The sequence below is a fragment of the Macrotis lagotis genome, chromosome 4 (assembly GCF_037893015.1).
Source record: "Macrotis lagotis isolate mMagLag1 chromosome 4, bilby.v1.9.chrom.fasta, whole genome shotgun sequence".
Classification (NCBI taxonomy): domain Eukaryota; kingdom Metazoa; phylum Chordata; class Mammalia; order Peramelemorphia; family Peramelidae; genus Macrotis; species Macrotis lagotis.
Genome location: NC_133661.1, coordinates 42,535,145 through 42,552,263, shown reverse-complemented (window position 1 = coordinate 42,552,263; position 17,119 = coordinate 42,535,145). Strand labels below are relative to the sequence as shown.

Here is a 17,119-nt window from a genome sequence, read left to right as displayed (position 1 = left end):
ACAATGGTCTCCTTCCTCATTGCCACTGTCTTTCTTTCTGTACGTACTTCAAGTCCCAGCTAAAATTCCATCTGCAACAAGAAACCTTTTCTGATCCATTCTAATGCTAGTGGCTGCCCTCTGAGATTATCTCCAATGTTTGCCCTCTATATCTTGTTTAGGCAGAGTTGTTTCCATGTTTTCTCCTTTATTAGACTGTGAGTGCTTTGATAAGGAGATGAGGAGGGAGAGTACTCGAAAAATTGGAAAGTGCAGCAAAAAGACTTAAAGGGGTGCTGTGAGAAAAACAAGAAGTACTGTGATAGTGGATCCTAAGTACAGGGGACGTGGGGATAGTGAGAAGTAAGATGTATGAAGGTGGAAAAAGTAAGGGAGGGTCTAATTGGATAGAGCTTTGAAAGCAAGGAAAAGGATTTCATATTTGATTCAAATGGTAATAGGTATACAACTAGAGTTTATTTCTGGGGTTTAATGCCATGGTCAGATCTACATGGTAGCAATATTAATTTCACATCTGAGTAGCAGATGGACTGGAATAGGAAGACACTTGGGGCAGGAACCAACAAGCAGGCAGTTTCAATACACTTAAATAATAGCAGTTGGAATGCTCAATTATCAACATTTCTACAAATATTCAATCAATGAGCACTTTCATGAAGAGTAGGAAGGCTATCAGACTAGAAGGAAAATGAAAGTATGGCTGGACAGCAGATGCCCAGTTCATGAATTGGACTTAACTATTATTTCTCCCCTATATCTTCCCCCAGCCCAGATAGAACAGATGATGGTGAGATTAGGAGGGAAAAGAGATTCCCTTCACTTGCCCCTGTTAATGCCCACCTCCTTTTTCAGCATTGTCAGACTGGGTCAGGCTCCACAAGGTTGAGAAGCCTAACAAAAAACCTACAGCACCTATGGGATATAGTATTATGAATTTTCTACTCTTTCTCAGTTCTCCCAGACTTTGATCTAAAAAGTATTAAGTGCAAACTTCCCTCAATAAGAAACTGTCACCTTCTACCAGAATTCTGGACCTGGTGTCCATGAATGAACCTGTTGCTGTTAATGTTTTGTTAACTGTGTATCAACCTAGCTTTCTTTGAAATCCTTGCATAACAGTACACAAGAAATGAGACAGGTGGATACATCAAATCTCATGAGGGCTCTAATTCCCCCTTTATTTTGCTTTGTGAAAGATTTCTTTAATGAAATTTTCCCCAAAGATTTCTATGGAGCTTCTTTAGAAGATTTAAAAATTGCTTATTAATTGATAGGTTCCTTGATTATATCAACTACAGGTAGAATCATAGAATGTAGGTGGTAAAGTTCTGGAAAGTATTCCATTACAGCACCTCTATTCTGAGAAACTGAGCTATAACTGTGAAATAATATGTATATGTATGTATGTATGTGTATATAAACACACACACACACACACACACACACAAACATGCATACACACAGAGAAATAAACAGAGACAGATGCTTAAGGACTCTTGCTAATCAACTAAAAGAAAATGCTCAAAATATCCAAAATTAGTGGGTAAGAAAAGACCAGTAAGGAATCAAACCTAACTGGGCTTAATTCCTACCTCAGATAAATACTGATTATGTGACCCTTGGCAAATAAGTCACTTAACTATTTCAGTATCTGAAGCAGATCTCTTATACAATTATTTACATAGTGGTTTCAAGACTTCATTGATAGTTATTAGAATTTCCCCACAATCACAAAGACATAGCTAAAATAAAATCTGTTTATAAGGTTTACTAATTAAAATGGTATTTCTTTAGCTGTTCATGATGAGAGTAGGGAAGACAATTAATTTCAGAATAAAAGGCAATAAATATTAGAGATGAATGTTCTTTCAAATGACACATCTAGAGATTTCAAGGTGGAAGATCTTTAAGGTCAATTCCATATCTGTTTCCTATGATGTAACTGAAACCCAGAAATGCAGAGTTTTCACCTAAAATTTTGCAGATAGTTAGGTGACAATACCAGGATTCTAAGCCAGGCTATTCTCTCTGCTACATTTAGGTTGACTCATGATAAACTCTTGTCAATATCTTTTTATGGAGTAAATCTCATAAACCTCCAAAGCTATGAGGTTTGTGCTCACCTGGATCCCTTCCATGAATATGATCAATTGGAGACAGTTCTCTGGCAGTTCCCTAGATGTTATCCTTCAGCCCTGCCTTTAGTTAAGCTGGGAGAGGAGAATTATTTTAGTCAATTCAGGAACAATGACATTACAACATATGACATCACAAAGATTTCTTTCTATCTGGAAGGCAATTCTTAAGGAAGCAAAGAATGAACCAGATTTTAAGAAACTAGCATAGTGTCTAAAGGGGATTCACATTGACCTCAAGGAATTCTCTCAATCAACTTTCTGTGGGAAGGACCCTGAAGGAACAATTAGCTGATAGTGCAGGTGCAGTGAATACTGTGGGGATATAAACTCAATCCCAGGTCAACTGTCCAGGAGAAAAATTCTTAACATGATTCATAGAACCTTAGACCCAGAAGAATGATTAATGATCCTCTATTTCCCCTTCATTTTAAGGACACTGAGATAAAGGGAGGAGTAAATCAGTTGTAGAATTGAAGTCAGAAACCAGGCTTTGTGCTTCCTAGTCTAAGCTCCTTGCTATATGCTCCAGATTTCTAAAGGAACTATCCATAAACAACACTGATATACTGATATTCCTTCTTTGTCAGCTGTGTCTTTTAGAGGAATAGAAAGTTAATAGAAAGCACCAGGGAATAAAAGATGTGTGAAATAGCCCCTATATCCTCCCTAACTGTTTTTAGTAAATTCCTTCCTTTCTCTATTCCTGAGGGGCAGGAACAGTCTTGATTTTGTATGTGTAGCCCTATTACAGTGTCTGGAACATAACATATGTTGAATAAATGTTAATTGATTGAATGATCACAAAGGTTTTATTCCATAGATTTAGAAAGTCAGAGTGGGAGGGTTTAAGTGCCATATTTCCTGAATTCCCCAAAAAGAAAAGCATTCAGTCACCCATATATTTCTGTGAGTGGAAGTTGGACACTTTCTGTTGAAAAGAGCAGTTGACTAAACAGTATCACCTGGCAAGCATTTTGGTTTCAATTGTGTGGGACCATTAGGATGGGAAATGGAAAATAGTGTATTAAAAGCCTTGAAGTATATCGATCTAAGTGATTCTCAAAGGAGTCGAGCCTACTACCTCAAATCAGAAAGGGCAGCAACAAGAAGACAGGATTTCAAAAGATGTTGAGAATTAAAATGAAAATCAAGAGCACTAAAAAACCATCAGCAGATCCAACCACAGAGATGGAGTGAATCAAAAACAAGCAATTACATATGGAGCAAATATGTAGAAGAGTAAGAGGAAGATAGTAGAATAAGGAAACCATAGTCAGGTTGTTACAGGAAAATTTACAAGATGAAATCTAGTATATAAGTAAATTTTATTTACTTACACAAAACTGTTCCCATATCCTACAACATTAATATTCTGAAAATTTAGTTTCTTAGAAATTTGTCTACTGATCCAAACTGAGTTGCTGAGTATAATTTAATTTTTACTTTTCCTGGCAAATTACTCTGTCAGTATGTTAATTCAATATTTCTTTTTAATTGATATCTCTTCCTTGGCTTTTTGTAAATTATGTACAAGTCAAATACTATCTAATAATTATTCTCCTGGTGATTTTCACATTATCTGAAGATAAATTTTGTACCAAAATGAGCTCAAGTTATACATTATCCTTGCTTTGAATGAAAATATTTTGAAATTCCAAGGTTAATAGAGCATATATATTTTGTTTTGGCTAAGCAATGGGTTAAGTGACTTGCCCAAGGTCACACAGCTAGATAATTACTAAGTATCTCAGCCAGGATTTGAACTCAGGTCCTCCTAACTCTAGGGCCAGTGCCCTATCCACTGCACCTCCTAGCTGCCCCTAAACAAAAGAATTTTAAGAAAAATTAAGAGTAGTATCAGATTTCAAACTATATTACCAATTGGTGATATAATAAGTAAATTAGGAGAATATGGGAAAATGTTTCTATCAGACATACTGATAAGGGAAGACTATATGGACAAACAAGTGATAAAGGGGATCATGAGAAGAACAATGTAAAATTTAGATTGAATCAAATTTAAAACTTTTTTTATAAATAAAACAAATGTAGCAAAAATAGGAAATAAAAGAGCAAAGTGGAGAAATTTATAGAAAGGCTCTCTGATAAAAGCCTCAGTTTTCAAACATTTCAGAAATTGAGCCAAATTTATAAAAAGAAATTCAAGTCATTCACTAATTGACAAGTAGTCAAATATGAAGAACCAGTTTTCAAAAGAAAAAAATCAAAACCATTAATAGTCACATAAAAAGGCTATATATCCCTACTGCTTAGAAAAATATAAAGCAACCTTATATCTATCAGACTGACTAACATGAGCAAAAACGAAAATGACAAATTTTCCAGGGTTGTAAAAAATTGGAACCATGATGCATTCTTAGTAGAGTTGTGGACTGATCCAATTATGGAGACAATTTTGGAACTATACCCAAAGGTCAATAAAACTGTGTATATACCCTTTGACACAGCAACACCACTATTAGGTCTATATCCCAAAGAGATCATGAAAAATGGGGAAAAGACGCATATGTACAAAAATGCTTTTTGCATAAATTTTTGTAGTGGCAAAGGAGTGGAAATTGAGAGGATGCCTAATCAGTTGGGGAATGGCTGAACAAATTCTGGCATAAGTAATAGTATACTATTACTATGTTAATTTATTATGAATGAGTGGACCAGAAAAGCTTGGAAAGCCCTGCATGAACTGATGCTCAGTAAAGTGAACAGAAGCAGAAGAATATTATACACATTAACAGTAACATTTTGTGTGGATCAACAATGATGGAATGAGATCTTCTCAGCAGTACAATAATCAAAGATAGTTCTAAAGGAATTGTGACTCATATCCAGAAGAATCTAGAGTCTGATTGCATTCTAAAGCACACTATTTCCAATTTTAAAAATCTGTTTTATGCTTTATGCCTATTTCCTTTTATTTTTCCCTTTTGATCTAATTCTTTCACAACATATGACTAATATGGAAATATGTTTAACATAATTATACATGCGTAATCTAAATAAGATTACTCACTGTCATGAGGAAGAGGGAGGATGGTAAGAAGGAAGAAAAATGTGAAACTCCAAACCTTAGAAAAATAAATGTTGAAAATTTTCTTCACAATAGTGGCAAGAATAAATAAATTTATTAAAATAAAATCATCTCCAGAAAAGCTATTAAAAAAGCAAAATTCTATCCACCTTCAGAGAAAAAACTGATGTTTATTCCAAATTGAAACATAACTTTTTCCTTTATTTTTCTCATGTAAATTTGTTTTTTCTCTTCTGTAATATAGTTGATATGGAAATATATTTAGCATGACCTCACCAGTATAATTAATATCAAAATGTTTGCCTTCTCAAAGAGGAGGAAAGGGAAAAAAGAAAGAGATTTTGCAACTCATATTTTTTAACAAAATAGAGTGCTAAAAATGTTTACGTATAATTAAGAAAAGTTTATTTTTATTAAGTAGAAAAAAAGAACACTTTCAAATTGAAGGTGATCAGAGAAGATATTTAAATTACAATGAGGCATTTGAATTCACCCCAATTGAGAAAGGAAAGAGGAATTTAGAAAAGTTGATATGAAGAGAAAGTGAATTCCAGGCACTTGAAAACATCTGTATGATTTTTAAGGAAATAGAGTAATTATGTATTTGAGCTGAAAGAAATCATAGTATCATTGATTTATAAGTGAAAAAAATCAGAGGCCATCTAGTCCAAAACTTATTTTATAGCTGAGACTCAAGAGTTATGAAGGGATTTATTCAAAGTCACATAAGAATTAAGTAGAATAGTGAGGATTTGCATTCCTATGTTTTTGATTCAAGGAAAGATGAAGAGAATTGTGAAGTGGCAGGCCTTGTTAAATTGGGTGGAGATATCCTGCTCTGGAGATGTAAATTGACAAGATATAGAGCATTATGAATGGAGCAGAAATAAAATTTGTAATCTTAAAGGCTGCTAAATCTTGTTAAACTGGGTGGAGGTTGCCTACTCCTGGGATATAAATCAGCTATCATTGTGTAGTTGTTTAAAGTAAAATTTGTATCCTGACCTCCTTAGGCTTTTGGAAGGGATCCACCTTTTGCCCTCTGGATAAGGACAAGACTATAAAAATCTGGGTGGGACCTCTGCTCAGGGCCTCAGACTTCTCTGATTTTCTACCCTTGTCAACTCTGCTAGACTGTTCTTTTATCTCTGTCTCTTTACTGTTTTCTTATGTGGTGTAACTTTTTTTTTTGGCAAGGTAGCAGGGTTAAGTGACTTGTCCAAGGTCACACAGCTAGGTAATTATTAAGTGTCTGAGGTCACATTTGAACTCAGCTCCTCCTGACTCCAGGCTGGTGCTCTATCCACTGCACCACCTAGCTGCCCCTGTTGTAACTTCTTTTAATAAATTTTTATTTTCTTTCCACCCTTGCCATTCCTGGGTAATGATTCATCATAAGCACAGTTTAGTCCCAGTTTACATATATAGCTAGACCATTTCTATAAACTTTTAACTACTAGCCATCTTCAGAATACAACTTACTTTCAGAATTCCTTAAAACCATTAGACCACCCCTTCAAAACAATCACATGATAATTCCAGGTTTTTAACATTACAGTATTCCAAATAGCTTACATGTTCACAAGAGAACCAAACACTATTAGTATTCCTTTGAAGTTACAAAAGTTACAAAATATCACATAACTGATAAATACATATACATATATTCCCTTCCATAAACATATGATGATAAATGATGAGACAAAGATTACAACTTTCTTCCTTTACCAAAAGACTTTGTGAAATTGTTGACAATATATATCAATTTAAAATCAAAACAAATCAGATTACAAAATTTAGTATATCACTTCACCAAAAGAAATCAGTAAATTATATACGATTCAGTATTCCCAATTTCCTTGAAATACAATTTATCCCAATTATATTTTCCTTCTTTACACTCACAAATTCTCAAGACTTGTTACAAAACTTAGGTGACTAAATTACTCACATTTAGCTCTCAGATAGTTTCTTTTTAAACACAAGGTGGTGACCTTTTCCTCTATCAAAGGTCTTCTTGCCCTCTTTTCAAAACTTCTTAAGGGCAAGATGTTAGCTCACAGATGAGATCATTTCACAAACTTTTGCCACTTACAAACTAGTATAAGCAGATAGGCTCAGACCCCAACTTCATTAATTACTTAATTTTAAATTAAATCTTTTTTTTAAGTAATTAAATTCAAAACACAAACTAAAAGGAGTAACATTGAACTCAGGTTGACTGTAACTATTTCAGAACTGAATTCACACACACAGACAGGAGTTTAGACACAGGTACAACTCTTTTGTATCACATTTACCAAGCTGATATTGATACCCTGGCCAGTACCAGATCTCAGAACATAGAAACATTTTCCCACCTCTCCAGGCCAGTGGAGAGATGTGAAAATGTCCCACTGATGTTTAAATACACATGTATTTATATTATATACACATATATTTATATTATATTTTTTGAATGTACCAATTAAGACCAGTCAAAAAATAAATTTTAGAATCAATCAGAATTTCTTGAGGAACCTCTTAAATATTCATTAAGATTCTGAAAGAGCCAAACCATAGTTAAAATTGAATGCATTCTTAAGGAACTTTATAAAGTTCAAATCCAGTTACTGGGTCTCAGAAAAAAGTCTTCCCCATTTTTTCTTAACTAATTGACCAGGAAGCTTCCCAATCAATAGCCTAAGAAAAAACGTGTTCATTGCCCAACCCCCTCTTCTTCCCCAAACCAGGAAGGCATGAGGGTCCCCGTTTCCTAAAACAAGTTTTGGGGTGGCCTTACCCTTCCTGCAGTGAAGCATGCATTCCATAAGAGACATAGGTTTAAATTTTGAAGCTCTAAAAAGGATGATTTCCCTTCTTCCACACCCTCTGAAGATGGTGGGTGTGGCAGAGAAATGAGAAACAGCATTTGAAAGAGTATGAGAGAAAGAGTTCCACCCAAAGATAATTTCCAGGAACTCAGGTGTTTTGCTTTTGTCAAATCTAATTCCTTCCAAGGAGCCACACAGCTGAGGGAGTATTGGTACCAAATTTTCTGCCATATTTTAATTCTCATCAATTTACAGGTATGCAAACATGCCAATTGGACATATACTGAGTGTCCTTTAACAACCCTCACTCACAGTGGGGTATTATATGAGATAAAATTCCACTTAAAAAAATATAAAGACTTCTCTGAGCAAAAAGAAAGTTTATTTTGGCTTTTCTCAAGAAAAGGGCACACTCCAAGTCTCAAGGAGTTGCCCTGAGGTGACAGTCAAGCAAAATTATATAGTATTACATGATTTCCCACTCTCTAGCCCCCTCTCTTCCAAACTGATTGGTTAAGGTTTTCAGAGTTACAATATTCACTTGAAAAATCTACCTGGTTACAAAGAGAAGAATAAACTGTTTTCATAGACTATTAAGAAGATTTCTAATGACCTTTTGTTGTCTATCTAAATTAATTAATGTATGAGTATTCAAGATCTTCCAAGAAAACCTACTATTTTCTTAGTTTAGTACTTATCATCAAACAAGAGGCAGTCTACTGTTCTCCCTCTGGAAACAGTCCACTGTTTCCCTACTAACAGAATCAGGAGGGTGCCTGACTTGGAATGAAAGGTCTCTCTCCCTCTTTCTTCTAAGAATAGTCTAAGAGAAATAGTCTTTGTTTTAATGATTTTTAACTCTGGGAGAACTTCACTAGGAATATTAAGGCTTTTTTTTTTACTTTATTTTTTATTCTCATTTTGTACAAATTTTTTTTACATTAATAAAATATTCTTGTTTACAAGTAAACAAAATACCCCTCCTCCCCCATGAATATAGATAGACTTGCTTGGGCGAAAAAAAGTAAAGGGGAGAGAAAAAAATTAAAATTAAAAAAAAAAAGTAATAGTAATAATTGTAGGTATAGCCAGGTGGCCCAATGGACGAAGCACCAGCCCTGGAGCCACGAGCACCTGAGCCCATATCCAGCCTCATAAACCCAACAATCACCCAGCCGTGTGACATGCAAGCCACCCAATCCCCACTGCCCTGCAAAAACCAAAAAGAAAAAAAAACACCCAAAATAAAATAAAATAGTAATAATAGTAGGGATGGCTGGGTGGCAGACAGAGCATTGGCCCTTGAGCCAGGAACACCTGGGTCCAAATCCGGACCCCGACACCCAAAGATCACCTTGCTATGTGGCCTCAGGCAGGCCACGCAGCCCCACTTGCCCTGCACCCTCCCCCAAATAATAACAAAAAATGTGCTTGAGTCTTTGTTCCAACACCAACACCAACAACTCTGTCATGGCTGGATCCCATTCTTTATGGTAAGTCCATCACAAAAGTTACTTCCATATTTTTCCAATGTTGCCATTGCTGATCACAACTCCCTCCTTTATTTCTCCACTACCATGTACTATATTTTCTATCTCCTTTCACTCTGACTCTGCTGTAAGGTCGCTGAGTGGTGCAGCAGACGGATCCCTGGTCCTGGGGGCAAGAAGCCCTGAGCCCCCATACCACTCCTTAGGCCCAGAATCCACCTGGCCCTATGGTCCTGGGAAGGCCTTCCAATCCCAGCCCCTTGCAAGAAGTAAGAAAGAAAATGTATTATATCTGACTACTCTCCCCCCATGGTCCATCCTCTCCTCCTTTATTCACATCCCCACCCCTTCCCCCTGCTCCCCACCTCCTTCTTACTCCAGATGTCTATACCCCATTGAGTATATTTGCTGTTTCCTCTCCAAGCCATCTCTGATGAGAGCAAAGGTTCCCTCATTCCCCCTTGCCTCCCCCCTTCCATATCATTGCAATAGCTCATTGTAATAAAAAAAAATCTTATGTGAAATATCTTGGACTATTCCCCCTCTCCTTTTTCTTTCTCTCATTCCATTTCCCTTTTTTTCTATTGACTAGATTTTTACATTATATTTTATCTTCGAATTCAGCTTTTTCCTGTGCTTCAACTATAAAAGTTCCCTCTACCTGCTCTATTAACTGAGAAGGTTCATATGAGTATTACCAGTGTCATTTTTCTATGCAGGAATGCATGCAGTTCATCCTCATTAAGTCCCTCATATTTCCCCCCTCTCCTCCAATCTCCATGCTTCGCTCTGGCCATTCCAAAAAGAACATTTGAAATTCCCCTGGTTCACTGAAAGTCCATCTTTTTCCCTGGAAGAGGACATTCAGCCTTGCTGGGTAGTTCTTTCTTGGCTGCATTCTAAGCTCTTTTGCCTTCTGGTATATTGTATTCCAAGCCCTATGAGCTTCCAATGTAGCTGCTGCTAAGTCCTGTGTGATCTTGATGGCAGCTCCACGGTATTTGAATTGTGTCCTTCTGGCTGCTTGTAATATTTTGTCTTTCACTTGGCTGGAACTTGGCTATAATATTCCTAGGGGTTGGTTTTTTGGGATCTCTTTCTCTGGGGGATCAGTGGTTTCTCTCCATTTCTATTTTTCCCTCTGCTAGAATATCAGGGCAATTTTCCTGTAGTAATTCTTTGAAAATGATGTCAAGGCTCTTTTCCTGATCATGACTTTCAGGTATTCCAATAATCTTTAAATTATCTTTCCTAAGTCTGTTTTCCATATCTGTTGTTTTTTCAATGAGATATTTCACATTTTCTTCTAAGTTTTCATTTTTTTTGGTTTTGAAATATTGATTCTTGATTTCTGATAAATTCATCAAGCTCCCTGAATTTTATTCTTTGTCTGAAAGATTTGTTCTCCTCAGAGAGTTTTCTTATCTCTTTTTCCATCTGGCCAATTTTGCTTTTTAAAGCATTCTTCTCCTGAATAACTTTTTGAACTGTTTTATCCATTTGACCTAAGTTGGTTTTTAGCATGCTATTTTCTTCAGCATTTTTTTGGATTTCCTTGACTAAGCTGCTGACTTCATTTTCATGTTTTTCCTGCATCTCTCTCCTTTCTTTTCCCAGTTTTTCTTCCAACTCCCTCATTTGATTTTCAAAGTCTTTTTTGAGCTCTGTCATAGCCTGAGCCCAATTTCTGTTTTTCTTGCAGTCTTTAGATGCAGGAGCTTGTGCTTCATCTTCAGACTGAGTATTTTGGTCCTTCTTGGGCTCATTTGCAAAATATTTCTCAATAATCTTCTTTTTGTTTCTCTGCTTGCTCATTTTCCCAGCCTGGGCCTGGTTTGGGGTGTTTCTTGAGCTTTTGGGACACTCCCACAAGGGTCTCACTCAGGAATATTAAGTCTTAAGAAGGAATATTCCATTCAGCATAAACCAAACACACCTCAGAACTGCCCATTCCTCTGGTCAGTCTGAACAGGGCAGTCCCACACCATGGCTACTGACAAACACCACATGGGATCAGCTTTGCTGACAACCCATAAACTCAACCCTTTTTCCATTTTTCAGAAAAAGGTAAACATAGAAGGGCTAGAGGTTCAGTAATTTTCCCACTTTCATAAAAATCGAGGATCTAAAAAAAGGTGCTTCTCCCCTCTGGAGCTCAATGCAATTTCCCAGTTTGGACAGAGAGAATCCCTTCGTTGGTCACCAAAATGTAGCCACTGCCTACTGGGGTTCTAAGTTCTATTGTGCCTATGAGGAATCATTATTCAGACTGGGAAAGCATGGGTGCAAATAAAACAAAAATTTATTATGAAGGTTACAAGACATATGGAAGAGAGAGAGAGAGAGAGAAAAGATAAGCCATGCAGCTTAGGCTGGACCATGGTCAGAGAAGATTGCTGGTCCTGAACTGGAATCTAGCTCAGGTTTTTATGTATTGCCTCTCACCCAGAGGGAAAAAGGTGAACTCTCTTCCCCTCTACTGGGAGTTAGGGGAATTAGGTAGAGGGTAAAGCCCAAAGAGATCAAGATACAAATTTTACATTAAACAAAGGTACTTAAGAATGGGGAGGGTCTACCTATCCAGAGCAGTTGGTATTTACCCAGTTATTTAAATCTGATTTCATTTGTGTAAGAAGTGTTTTATAATTGTTTTCAAAAAGTTTCTGAGTCTGCCTTGGCAAAAAGACTCCAGGTATTTTATATTGTCTCAGGTTACTTTGAATGGGATTTCTCTTTCTAGCTCTTCCTGCTGTATCTTGCTAGTCATATAAAGAAAAGCTAAGGGTTTATGAGGGTTTGTTTTATATCCTGCAATTTTCCTAAAATTGCTAATTGTTTCCAGTAGTTTTTTGGATGACTTCTTGGGATTCTCTAGGTACACCATTAAGTCATCTGCAAAGAGTGAGAGTGAGAGTTTTGTCTCTTCCTTCCCAATTCTAATTCCTTCAATTTCTTTTTCTTCTCTAATTGCTGAAGCTAACATTTCTAATACAATATTGATAATGGGCATTCTTGTTTCACCCCTGATCTTTATGGTAATGCCTTTAGCCTCTCCCCATTGAATATAAATGCTTGCTGAAGGTTTCAGATAGATGCTGCTAATTATTCTAAGGAACAGTCCATTTATTCCTACACTCTCTAGTGTTTTTAATAGGAATGGGTGCTGTATTTTGTCAAGAGATCTTCAGCATCTATTGATATGATCATATAATTTCTGATAGGGTTATTGTTGACATAATTGATTATACCAACAGCTTTCCTAAAATTGAACCAATCCTGCATTCCTAGGATGAATCCTACTTAGTCAAAATGTATTATCCCAGTGATAACTTGTTGTAATCGTTTTGCTAAGATTTTATTTAAGATTTTTGCATCTATATTCATCAGAGAGATAGGTCTATAATTTTCTTTCTCTGTTTTAACCCTTCCTGGTTTAGGTATCAGCACCATATTGGTTTCATAGAAAGAATTAGGCAGAGTTCCATCTTCCCCTATTTTTCCAAAGAGTTTATATAGAATTGGAAACAATTGTTCCTTAAATGTTTGGTAGAAATCACTTGTGACTCCATCAGTCCCTGGAGATTTTTTCTTAAGGAGTTCAGTGACAGCTTCTTTATTTTTCTGAAATAGGATTGTTTAGGTATTTAATCTCCTCTTCATTTAACCTGGGCAACTTATATTTTTGTAAATATTCATCCATTTTGCTTATATTGTCAAATTTATTGGCATAGAGTTGGGCAAAATAATTTTGAATTGTTACTTTAATTTCCTCCTCATTGGTGGTGAGTTCACCTTTTTCATTTATGATACTAGCAATTTTCTTCTTTCTTTTTTTAAATAAAACTGACCAGAGACTTATCAATTTTATTGTTTTTTATATAACCAACTTTTGTTTTTATTTATTAATTCAATAGTTTTTTTGCTTTTGCTTTTATTAATTTCTCCTTTAATTTTTAGTATTTTTAATTTGGTATTTAATTGGGTTTTTTAATTTGTTCTTTCTCTAATTTTTTTAGTTGCATATTTAGTTCATTGATTTCCTCTTTCTCTAATTTATTCATGTAAGCATTTAAAGATATAATATATCTCTTGACAGCCACTTTGAGTGAATCCCATTGGTTTCGGTATGTTGTTTCATTATTGTCATTATCTAGTATAAAATAATTAATTCTTTCTATAATTTATTTTTTGATCCACTCATTCTTTAAAATGAGGTTATTCAGTTTCCAGTTTGTTCTGGGTCTATATTTCCCAGGCCCAAGATTGCAAAGGACCAATTACAAAAGAGAGGAAGAAGGGAGGAGTGAGAACTGCCTGAATCTGATACTTATCAGATTTGGCTCAAAGAGGGATTAATACTCAGTTGAATTTAGAAATTTATATAACATTTCAGCTATTAGGAGGGGAAGGGAGAAGGAGAGAAGGAAGGACTGATAGAAAGGACTAAAGAAAGGAGAAAATGGAAAAAGGAAAAAAAAGGGAGGGATTAGATAAAGTCAGTAAACACATTAAGGGAGGTAGTATTCAGAAGAAAAATACTGGAAATGAGGGATAAGGTGAAAGAAGAGGTTGCATCTATATTTATCAGGCAGATAGGTCTATAATTTTCTTCCTCTGTTTTAACTCTTCCTGGTTTAGGTATCAGCACCATATTGGTGTCATAGAAAGAGTTAGGCAGAGTTCCATCTTTACCTACTTTTCCAAAGAGTTTACATAGAATTGGAAGCAATTTTTCCTTAAATGTTTGATAGAATTCACTTGTGAATCCATCTGGCCCTGGAAATTTTTTCTTAGGGAGTTCAATAATGGCTTGTTGAATTTCTTTGGCTCAGATAGGGTTATTTAAGTTTTTAATTTCCTCTTCATTTAATCTGGGCAACATATTTTTGTAAATATTTATCGATTTCACTTAAGATTGTCAAATTTATTGGCATAGAATTGAGCAAAATAATTTTGAATTATTACTTTAATTTCTTCTGAGACTCTACTGGAACTCTCTCTTGCATAGCTCTTCTTTCCCTGGCCAAAGACTCCACATCTAAAGCTGGATCTCACACCTACTACTCACCAAATTCTCCAGGGCTGAGCCTGACCTTCTGGCCTCCCCCAGTTGTGGACCACAGCACTGATCCTCTGCTCTCTTCACCTGGTTAACCCACAGTCCCCTGAGACAGACCTTCCTGGTAGGTGATCTTCTCCTAGCTTCTCTTTCTGAGTTTTGTTGATCAAATTTCTATTAAGAGGTTTTTCTCATGTTATTTCTGAGGGGAGAGAGAGCACTATCAAAATGTCTGTCTTCTCTCCACCATCTTGGCCGGAAGTCTGAAATGGATGAATATTTACAACACTATAAATTCTCCAAGTTAAAGAAGATTAAAGTAAATACTTAAATAATCCTATCTCTGAAAAAGAAATTCAACAATCAATGAATTACATAATAAAAAATCTCCAGAGACAGAAGGATTCACCAGTGAATTCTGCTACACATTAAAGGAAAAATTAGTTCCAATTCTTAAGAAATTGCTGGAAAAAATAGATGAAGAAGAAAATCTGCCAAATTTCTTCCATGACACCAATATGGTGCTGATACCTAAACCAGGAAGAGTCAAATGAGAGAAAGAAAATTATAGAACAATTTAATGATTATGGATGCAAAAGATTTTAAATAAAATATTAGTAAAGAAATTACAGCAAGTTATCACTAAGAAAACACACTGTGATCAAGTGGTATTTATACCAGGAATGCAGGGTTGGTTTAACATTAGGAAAATTACCAGGTCAATTGACCACATCAATAGCAAATCTAACAGAAATCAAGTAATCATCTAAATAAATGCTGGAAAAATTTTTGACAAAAAACAGTATCCATTCTAAAAACACTAGATACCATAGGAATAAATGAATTTTTCCTAAAAATGTTAAGCAGTATCTATCTGAAATCATCAACAAGCATTATATTTAATGGGGATAGGCTAAAACATTCCCAATAAGGTCAGAGGTGAAACAAGGATGACCATTATGAACACTATTATTCAATATTATCATAGAAATTTTAGGTTTAGCAATAAGAGAAGAAAAAGAAATTTTTTTTTAGGTTTTTGCAAGGCAAATGGGGTTAAGTGGCTTGGCCAAGGCCACACAGCTAGGTAATTATTAAGTGTCTGAGACCGGATTTGAACCCAGGTACTCCTGACTCCAAGGCCGGTGCTTTATCCACTATGCCACCTAGCCGACCCGAAGAAAAAGAAATTAAGGAATTAGAATCAGCAATGAAGAAAAAACTTTTTACTCTTGTAGATGATAGGAGAGCCATAGAAAATCATCCAAAAAGCTATTGGAAATAAATAGCAACTTTAGCAAAGTCCTAGGATATAAAATAAAACCACATAAATTGTCAACGTTTCTATATATGTAAAACTAACAAGATATAGAAAGAATAATACCATTTAAAATAACTTCAGACAACATAAAATACTTGGAAATCTACCTGCTGAAGCTGACTCAGAAAGTTTATGAAAATATTTATAAAATACTATTCACATAAATAAAACCAGATTTAAATAACTGGGCAAATATCAATTGTTCATATGTAGGTTGAGCTAATATAATGAAAATGACAATTCTAGCTAAATTAAATTACTTATCTAGTGCCATGTCAATTAAACTTCCCAAAATTACTTTAGTGAGTGAGAAAAAAAATAGTTGCCAAATTGGAAGAATAAAAGATCGAGTATCAAGGGAATTAATGAAATAAAATGCAAAGGAAATGCAAAGGAAGATATCCTAGACATATCAGATGAAAAATTATATTTTAAAGCCTCAGTCATTACAACTGTCTGGTACTGGCTATTAAAGAGATTTGTGGATCAATGAAATAGATTAGGTACACATTAGACAGCAATAAATGACTATTGTAATCTACTGTGATACACCCAAAGAGTCCAGCTTCTGGGATTAGAACTCACTGTTCAATGAACTCTCCTAGGATAACTGAAAGATAGTATGACAGAAAGCAGAAATAAATGAACATTTCATATCCTATGCCAAAATTAGTCCAGGATTTAGACATAAAAGATAATAATATAAACCAATTAGGAGATCAAGAAATAATTTAACTGTCAGATCTATGAAAAGGAGATTGGTTTATGACCAAAGAAGAGATGCAGAACATTATAATGAACAAACTGAATGATTGTGATTAAAGTAAAGTAAAAAGTTTTCTCACAAACAAAACAACTGCAACCAAGATTAAAAGAAATGCAGTAATTTGGGAAACAATTTTTACAAGTAGTATTTCTGACAAAGGACTTCCTTACTAAAATATATAGAGAACTGAGTTAAATTTATAAAAAAAATCATTACTCAATTGATAAGTGGCCAAAAGATGTGGAAAGGCAATTCTCAGAAAAAGTAATCAAAATTATCTATGAAAAATTTCTTTAAATCACTATTGATTATAAAAATGCAAATTAAAACATCTCTGAGGTACCATCTCACAGTTCTTATATTGGCCAATATGATTGAAAATAAGAATGATCTATTTTGGAGTTGAAGGGGAAATCTGGAACACTAATGCACTGTTGGTAGTGTAAGGATTATGTCCAAAGGGCAATAAGATTGTGCATACCC

The 17,119-nt window shown here is 35.1% G+C and overlaps 1 protein-coding gene and 1 long non-coding RNA gene across 13 annotated transcripts in view; one reads left to right on the top strand and one right to left on the bottom strand.

Annotated features, from left to right (window-relative positions):
- Positions 1-17,119, top strand: part of LOC141520795 (uncharacterized) — a 78,182-nt gene that overhangs the window by 1,148 nt on the left and 59,915 nt on the right. Inside the window, exon 2 of the long non-coding RNA XR_012477744.1 lies at positions 14,499-14,673. This is a non-coding gene — a long non-coding RNA (uncharacterized LOC141520795). The remainder of the gene's footprint in view (positions 1-14,498; positions 14,674-17,119) is intronic.
- The window catches only part of LOC141520794 (olfactory receptor 13A1-like), a 396,576-nt gene that overhangs the window by 353,432 nt on the left and 26,025 nt on the right, over positions 1-17,119 (bottom strand). For all 12 annotated transcript variants that reach the window (XR_012477738.1, XR_012477736.1, XR_012477735.1 and 9 more), the window contains exon 2: positions 2,124-2,210. The gene's annotated coding sequence lies outside the window, so the exon portion shown is untranslated. The remainder of the gene's footprint in view (positions 1-2,123; positions 2,211-17,119) is intronic.